Here is a 9839-nt window from a genome sequence, read left to right on the forward strand (position 1 = left end):
CCGACTGATCTATGTCCAGAGTCAAACAACAGATGGACACACAGGGTCAACAGGGGATTATTTCCCTCTCTTTATGTGGAAACAGGAAAAACACAGACATGTCCATTATAGTGAGTCCAGTATTTGAACACTGTACCACTGCATAGGAAAATATTGTGACAAATGAAACCCTAGATAGATAGATAGATAGATAGATAGATAGATAGATAGATAGATAGATAGATAGATAGATAGATAGATAGATAGATAGATAGATAGATAGATAGATAGATAGATAGATAGATAGATAGATAGATAGATAGATAGATAGATAGATAGATAGATAGTTACAATAAAATGTTAAACTACATTGCCTTGCAAAGACAAATACAGGTCAAAATTAAAGGAGAAAATGACTTGGCAATGCAATTACACAAATGGCTTTGGTGTGAACAGCATGTAAAACGACTCTTTTCCTCCCCGTCCATTACAATCAAAAGTCAAACTCATGCAGCAGTGGAGATCTCAGTTGTAGAGGCCCATTCAGGAGTCAGCATGTTTTCAACCCATCCAAACACTACAGAAGCTGATTTTGGTGATTAGTTCCCCTCTCTGGATGAATGGAAACCAATTAGTGAAATCAGCCTCTGCAGAGGCTGGGTGGAACCAAAGCCCAAATGTTCAAATGATTTTGTAAAAATTGTTTCACTGGCGTGATTTTCATCATTAAAAAAATGTTTCATATTCTGTCTGATATGCTCTGCAAATGGATGCTTTATGTTTCCTTCTGCAAACAAATATTAGAAAGCCGCAGGAATAATCAGGACAGCCTCAGTATGCTATCGTACTGCTGCAGAGGTAATTGCTTGAACAAGTCACTTTAGTTAAATATTGCTTTTTGATGAGTGTCTTGTGGGGTGGGGCAGCTGGTCAGGGACCTGTTGGTGAAGTCCCTACAGGTCACCAGGGATCAGGGGTCATGATCTGGACTTGTCCCCCAGAGGACAATAAACAGGCAGGAGAGATGCCGGGGTCAGGAGCTGCCTTAGCCAGAACCAAAGGTCAAGGGCTGCTAATTAAGTGGCTATTTCCTACTATTCCCCAGTGACCAGTGGACTCAGCGATGGACAGGGAAATACACGAGGAAGTCTATATATAGGAGGTTAATAAAACCTGGTGTTTAGGGAAAAAAGTAGTGGGTGGAACAGCAGATAATATGACATCGCATTCATTCATTTGTCAGACACTCTTAGACAGAGCCTCTTTCAAGTGGTTGGCAATGCTAAAGCTCCAGTGCAGCAGCAGCAGACCTGTTAAAAACTAGACTTCTGTGTAATAGCAAGGGTTCACCTCATAGGAGTTTTTTACTGGAGGAATTTCAAAATTAAATCTGTTTCAAATATAACAGCAATAGCTTTGACTTTGAAAAGTCTGAAAATAAATCGGAATTTTCTTTTGTACAAGAAGTTAAAATTTTCAGTGTTTGTTACAAGACTATATCTGTAAATGAGCATGGACAGAAGATATTCTGATCATAGCCTAATCTCACATTAAATCAAGACCACTTTCCTCTTCAGAAGCTACAACAGGGAGAAACACTGAGGCAGGAGCTCTGAGCTCAAGTTGAGGAATCCAAACTTTTTTGGTGGGAAAGTCGGTCGGAGCTGTTTATGCCTTCCCAGTCCCTGAATGAGCCAATGTGACCCCTTAGCATAAGAATGGAGATGGGGCCTGTCAGCTCCTCTGACACTGACCTCTCTCCGAGGATGTGAATATGCGGCAGCCTTTCAGTCGGACCTGAGCCGTGCCCTCTCCTAAAACTCCTAATCAGGCTGATTTAATGTATCCTACAAGCCCCTTCCTCACCACCAAACCCAGCCCTACCCCACTGCTGCTGCTTCAGAGGAGTCGCACTCACTGGAGCCACACACTCTCCACACAGCTCTGCCTGCCTCTGGGCCCCTGCACTTTGGGAAGTTAGAGGAGTTGGTTTGAAACAACAGGGGGCCCTTTCTCCCTCCAAAGAGTCTGGGTCTCTTCATAATCAATTGGTTCCTCCTCCAAGGAGCTGATGCTTAATCCAAAATACTCTGGATTTGAGGCACCCCCCCCCCCCCCCCCCCCCCCCCCCCCCCCTTTAATTTTATTTTATAATGTTGCCACCAGCTGAAACTGTAATGTCTATAGCATATTTTAATAGAACATTGATCTTACTGTATACACCACTATAGTGCCCAGTAAAATATAACATGTTCATAATATCCTGTCACTATTACATCTGAGTGGATTAATAATAATAATGATCCATATAATATACAATATACACATGATGGCTAATTGTTTAATTTCTCTTACAGCTAAGTCTGTATCAGGCCTTTAACAATGGCTTAATGTGGCCTCTCGGTAATGCAAAATGTTGATAAAACTAAACTTGACCTCAGTTTGAAAAAGTGTAAAGTCATTAGGAGCATAAAGTGTAGCCTATGTAATTTTTTTTTGGGGGGGGGGGGCAGAATGAAGATCAGCAGTGGGCCTACACGGCATGAGGTACTGGGGACTGACTGAAACTGATCCCAAAGCAGAATTTGATCACAAGCTCATAAATGTCTTTTTTCTTCTTCTTTTTTTTTTTTTAAATGAAGGTTTACGCATATTTCCAGGTCATAAAACAGAACGAAAATTAAACTGAGCTCCATTGGATCAAGATGAAATAAGATTTTGGGCAATAGCCTACGCAAATTTCCCCATTAATACCCCGCTAAAGGTTTTAGTGTTTTAGCGTTTTGCCATAGAAAGGCTTATTTAGATATAAAAGAGATTCACATGTATGAAGCCGATTTGGGGATTCGCCTTTTTTTTATTGTACATATTACATGTTCAATCTTTAAATGGTGTTTCATTGTGAAGGAGTTACAGTCGAGGTTGATTGCTAAAAACAAAACAAAAAACAAGTGTATTTATTTCGTTCTTGTTTTTCTTGCTCAGTAATTGGCTGCAATGTTAATTTACGCCTTTTTATTTACGACTCTCCATCAGTGTTTACTGCAGCAGTGCGTCTCTTGATTGGTGTGTAATGGCATCAGTGCAGCGAGTCCCGCCTCTCGCTGCAGCTCATTCCCAGGCTGTAATACAGTTAATGTAGAGCAGGTCCTGTGAGTGAGGGGCCACCTGCACCATGCAGCCCCCGAGCCATCTACACTCTCCTACCAGAGGTGTCATGGCGCATAAATGATTGTCAGGTGAGATTTTAAATAGTGATAATTAACGTTGATTCAAAATAAACAGACGTAAGTGAATAAATTGTTTATTCTTAAAAAGTTTTTGAATTTATTTTGAAAGGAGATGTGCAGAGAATAGACTACTTAGACCGGGAAAATACACGAATTTGAGTTGTGCTTAATTCACATTAAAGTAAAAGAAAAGAAAAAAAATCAATAACTTTTTTTTCTTTTTATGTTAGACGGACCGGTGTGTGTGTTGTTTCCCTCTACAAATAGGCTACCTGATCATCAACGCTATTTTCAGGCCACTGGTTCTTTCTTTCTTTCTTTTTTTATAATAAACTATGTTTTCTCAATTTGTTGAAACGAAAATGAGGCCAAAACGTGATTCTGTGAAGCTTAAAGTGCTGTCACATAATTTTAGAGCACAGTCAATTTAACACAACTGATAGGCTAGCAAGTCAGTGAACTCTCAAACAGGCCAATGGAAAGAGGAAGGTTGTGGCCTAACTTATAATATTATTTTATTAACTGTGCTTGTTCTTAACCTTTTGTGCTTATTGCTCTGCTTTAACGACCATTTCACTGATTGCTAATTAAAATAAATTACAAACCTTTAAAAAGCTTCCTCCTGTTAGGACAAGAGGTTAGAGAGCAGGTGGCATCAGCTGATGCTTGAGGGTGGTTTGGTTGCTGCACCTGCATGCGCCATCAACTACAGCCTACTGCTGCTGCTATTTGCACTGTTGGAGGTATTTACCTGCTTGGTCTGTGTCCAGCATTAAACTAAACTAAACTGATCCCCCTCCAGGGTGTATGAATGTCGACGGAAAGCTTTGTGTGCACATGTGTGTGTGGGTGTTCCTGTTTGAGCTTCAATGTCTCCTGTGTGTGTTGAAAACATTTAATGTGAGATAAATCCACTGATGCCCCCATCTTGTGGTGTTGCACGTCATTCTTCAGATGAAATGTCAAACACTATGGTTAAAATGTATTACAAAGAAATTAGCTGATTTTTATTTGTTTATTTTACGAATTTAGATCTGAGCAGAGAGAGAATATAAGAGGGGGGTGATATTTGTTTTGCTGAGAAAGATGCATTTATGGCCATTCAGCCAAGGACAAAGGGTAGAAGAGACAGGAAGGGGAGAAAGAAGGAGAGAGGAGAAGAGAGATGAGCCCATGTTGAGACACAACCGGGGCTGTGCGCATGCTCACATGAGGCGTGGAAAGGCTCATCAGAGCTGCACACCGTGTGGGGTGGCATTTTTCAAAAAGCCACGTGAGGCTGCAGCCGTTCCCTTCTCTCACAAATCTGTCATGACACGCTGGTTGCTAGGCTGTGATTGGCCGAGGACGGTGTGAACCAGCAGGCAAAGGTGAAAGGTAAAATGTAGCATGGCTGCTTGGAAATGGCCCCTGATGTGGCCAGAGGATGATTGTCTTTAAGGCCACAATAAAATGTGATTCTGTATCTGGGATCTGTATAAAGCACTGTTTAAATGGTGACTGAGTTACACTGAACATTTTGTTCCATTTTTAACTTTAATGTCATGTTCCTGTTTTTTTTTTTTTTTTTTTTTTTTAAATAATCTTTATAATATATTCAGCCACAGTGATTTCTAAAAGTCGTCTCGAGGTCTTCGGGTTCATCTCTGCAGGAATTCACCGCCACATTCCAACAGGCCGATTTTTAGGGTGATTTACCATTCAGCTTTTATATGGACACAAGGGACTCGAACCGTGTCTGATGTGTGGCTGCTGTGTTAGCCTTTGACCCCAGACTGTCTGGAGGGCCACAGTGACAGAGAGTCAAGGTCAAGGGGAGGGGGGGAGCAGGGGGACGGGTGTCGACTCGTCGGGGATGGGTGTAAGCAGCAGCATCTGATGGGTGGAAAGGCCCCTTGTCTGGGAGTGTCGAACCCAGACAGTCCCAGACGTCTATGTGAGGGGAGACCGTGTGGCGTGTGGGACCCCTTTAGATCCCCACATCCTAACATGTCTGGTCCCACTCACCTCTGTGGCCCTGGAGGAGGAAACTGGGGACCGCTGATGTCTAGAGCCCGGCGGGGCAATGGTTCCCACACTGGAGGAGGAGAGACACAAATGTGAATATCACTAATCCTTTAGATGCAGATAAACACAAAGCCCAAATCTTTTATCCTTACTTCCCACAGTACGTCATCAGCCTCAAAATAGACTAACTACTTTTTTTTTTATTGTAGTTATCATATAAACGCATCTGTGTTAATTAGTTTGTTCCATAATGTTTATTTCCCATACATCTCTGCTTTCAAATGTAAACACACTTTTATTTATAATCGTCCAATATCTCACCATTGAGCTCTAGAGAATACGTGCTTGTCTGTGACTTTCTAAATATTATTATCTGTATACAGAAATTTAGTATATAGTCTTTATGATTCTTAGTCTTTGCAGTGTCATTTGGAAAACGTTCAATTTTTTAATATGAGACACTGAATATATTGTTACGTATTAAACCAGTGACCATCGTCTTTTAGACTTGTGAGCCTTTAAAAGAACAAAAAACCAAACACACAGAAAAAACAGTATTTTAACAGGGGGCTCTTATCATGTTTTGCTCCTTTAAACTACTCAGACAGTGTCATAAAAACAACTCACTGAGTCCCAAATGATCCATTATCTCAGAAATACAAAAAAGCAAAGATTAAAGAAAAGTAAAAAAAAAAAAAAAAAAAAAAGGGAGAGAGAGAGAGAGAGAGAGAGAGAGAGAAATGTGTGAGGAATGGGAGAAGGTTGATTTTGTTCTTAACTAATCACATTAAGCTCTCTCAGATTTATTTTGTAACCAGTTTGCAGGTGCCAGACATTATGGTTGTAAACCACTGGACTAAAATAACCAACAGTATAAAACTAACTCCACCTCAAATAGCATAAACAGTAAGATGTTGCTTGTAAATTTACCCATCAGTGGAATGAATCTAATAACGTCATACAGAGTTGCAGTGATAGGGATCTTTTCACTGAAGATTATATTATCTGATTGTATTTGTATACTTCAGAAATGTATAAAGACACATCCCTGCTGTGCTGGAAGTGATAATTTGTGTCTGATGTGCTGTTTTTAAAAGTTCATTGATGAAAATTAAAAATTCTTCCCCATGAAACATCCATAATCTGTGAATGGACAAAAGTTAATATTCATATGTGAATATTCAGATTCAGAGATTCACGGACGCAGAGAAACATTCCCTCTTCAGCAAATGAATGTAAGGATGATTTCTGGTGTCAAACTCATGGATTATTCTGCACTTTGAAGTAGGGTTTTGAAATCAGGACTGTGTTTTCACATTGTCGTTGTGGTAGGCCTACTTTTACTTCAGAATAATATCTAAGACCACTGCTGGCCGGGTGCAGGGGCCAACGCACCAACACAGCAGGCTACTGCCAACGGACTGAGCATCTGCTTGAAGCAGAAGCAGCTCCCTCTACAGGTAATAAATGGTGCCACTCATAACAGCGAAAACCTTGAAAGCTGCATGCCCTGTACCCCCCTGTTCGCCCTGCCAACCAACATAACCTGTCTCTCTCTCACACACACATATGCACACACACACACACACACACACACACACGGTCACAGATATAAGGCCCCCCAGACCTCCCGGGTGATCTGCAGTGGAGCGTGTAGCCACCTGTCAATCACCAGATCTCTGCGGCCTTAAGAGAGACATTTCGTCTGGGACAACGGCAGCCCGTCCCTCCCCATACATTCTGCCTCCCCTAGCAACCATGGCCGGATGACTGAGAGGCTTTGTCCCCTCACAACAGGAGTCCGCCATTGAACCCAGAAGCCCGTAGCAACCAGAATTAGAGGGTGCCAGAAAGGGGTCTTTTCTGTGAAACGGGGGTGAAAGCTCTGTTCTTGTCCCTGCGTCTGGGATTCATATCATGGGCCTGAATGGCGTCCCCTCCTCCTTTTAAATGCTGGTGTAACGGAGCGTATGAAGGGGCTAGCAGCGAGCGGATAGGATCATGGTTAATCTGCTGTTCCTCTCCACTGTGGTCCGATAGGGACACTTAAGCAGCCTCTGTGGACAGTTAGTGGCGTGGGGAGGCCTGGGGGTACCTGCATGGGCCGGCCAGTGCTGCACGGTTCATCAACAGGTTGCAAACTGAAGGGCAAAAGAAGGAGTCAGATCTTTAAGTAAAGGGGTTTCATCCATCCATCCATCCATCCATCCATCCATCCATCCATCCATCCATCGGGCCTGAACAGGTCACCAGTTCATCAAAGGGTTTGTAAAAGTAACAGTACAATAATTCAAAGACACTCCACTACAAGTACATCCCAAATTCTGCACAAAATGTTGGCAAAGTACCAAAGATTACTGGTTCTGCAGAAAAATGGCCTCTGTAACTGAATCAACATTGTTAAAGCTGGTAAGGGTGGAGATGATTGAAATACTTTTTCATATACAGTATATATTTAGGCCTCTGTATTTTTTGAAAGGTTGAGCTCACTTCATGTGGGTCAAAGGGATGAGGATGCATTAAAAAATACTCAATTTCAAGGGGAAGCTCTTCATTTAGGGTTTTTTTCAGTACAAATATACCCTATATTTGATTTCATTTAAGGTATCAAATGTTCACATATTAATGATGCAAGACTTCACTGTACTAGCTGTATTATGTGACAAATAAAGTACCTTTACCTCTCTATAGTTTATTGTTCATATCGATGGATTACCATGTGTGCATATCAGCTTTATTTACTGTTGGGCATGCATCATGTTTCATGAAGTGATCAGACCTTTTCAGAAACTTGTAAAGTAATATTTAAACAAAGCTGTGTCAATAAAATGCAATTATTTTACTTCCCTCTCAGACATAAGGGAGCAGAAGTATTATACAAGACTAATGACTAATATATATATTTTATGGTACTCACCAAGTGCAAGGATTGGAAGTCCAGATCCAAACAGTGAGAGTGGTTTCAGATGCACCTGCTGAGGAGTAACCTGTAGGGGACAGTGAAGCTGCACAGAACGTGAGCAGATTGAGTAAAGAGGGGAAAGAGTAAGGGCTTGAATAGTTTATGAACAGTTTTATGGACCTTTGAATGCTTTCAATAGGAGCTTTTACAGCTCTCTTTATGAGGGAGTGAACATGGATCCCCGAGTACTTCTGTAACCGCTGTACCTCGTAACTCTAAGTGAATGCAGTGAGGTTTTACCACAGAGTGACTGACACAAATCTGTAAACTGCAAGACTGAAGTGATCACATGAATCAGCACATCTCATCACACTTGGAAATATGACATTGTTCATTCTTACAATAATGCTGAAAAATAAAAGAACAAAAAGGCCAAACAACCAAAACCAGGCGCTCTAACACGACCTCCCACGTTGTATTTAGCCCTGTAGTGTTCTGTGCACTTTACATCACGACGTATAGAAGATTACAAACTAATCTCAACCTACAAACAACATCGCTGGCATGCAGAGAAAACATGCTTTTCCTGGTATGTTCTTTATCATTAATGAGCGTCTCCGTGGCCCCCTGTATGGGAGTATGTTTTGTGCAGCTCCCATTCTAAACTCTCTTCCTGCACCCCCTTTCCCACCCTCTCCTTCCCTCGACCTGTCAATCAAAGATTGTGATTGAGCCCGTATGGCAGGCAGTCAGTCATCAGCGGTGAAAGTGAGGCCTCATTCTCTGTCCGTCCCGCCCCCTTTTCATGCCCCCTTGCTTCCTAAAGTTTTTCCATCTCACTTTCTCTGAGGCCTCTGGAGTTTTGCTCCTCTGCTGCCGCCGTCCCTGTACAGTTTGTGAAAGCCGCATCTGCAGTGGTAGAGCGTAAATGACTTCAAACATGGTCGTCACAGTACCATGTTGCCTGGCTCACCTCAAGAAGAAGGAGAAAGGCCCGGTATCATTTCAAAATAAGTCTGAGTTAGTTTTAACAGTCCTCTGCATTTGCCCTTTAAGTGGCTGATGAATAAACATGAGTAGAGTTGGGGCGGGAACTGCATGGGGTTAGGATGAGAAGAGGCCCGGTCTGTGTGTGTGTGTGTGAGAGAGTGTGTGTATACGTATTGGGGGGTGAGGGGGGATCGAGGGCAACAGGGGAGCCTTTCTTCCCAGCAGGGCTGCATCTCGTTTAATTGGAGCACTTGTGGCACCATTACCTCCTTTACTCAAACACGTTACTGATGACAAAAGAAAACAGCACTAAGCCTGCCTTTGTTAGCAAGGAGACTGGATGAGGAGATGGATTCCACACTGCTACTCATGTGTGGGAATCATCCACACTCCCACCGTGGGCTGCCTCTGCCTCTGGCTTCGGCCGAGGTGGGTAGAGGAGCAGAGCACGTGGAAACTACAGCCACCGTCAGAAAATGATTCGACAAACAGACTGCATAATTAAACTGTGCGGAGAAATGATCCTCACCACCAAACTTTTGAAAAGTACTCTCCACTACTTTACATTTCCACTCATCCTTGTGCAAAAAACAGCAGCGATATTTACTGCATGAACCCGCAGGAATTCTCTCCCTTAATCCATTTAAAAAAGATTGACTCGAGCATGTGTCTGCAGCCCTGTCAGTGACCTTGCTCTTTTGCTAAACTTTGACCCGAGGTCACAGTGACTA

This window comes from Trachurus trachurus, assembly GCF_905171665.1.
Source record: "Trachurus trachurus genome assembly, chromosome: 6".
In the NCBI taxonomy this organism is placed as follows: domain Eukaryota; kingdom Metazoa; phylum Chordata; class Actinopteri; order Carangiformes; family Carangidae; genus Trachurus; species Trachurus trachurus.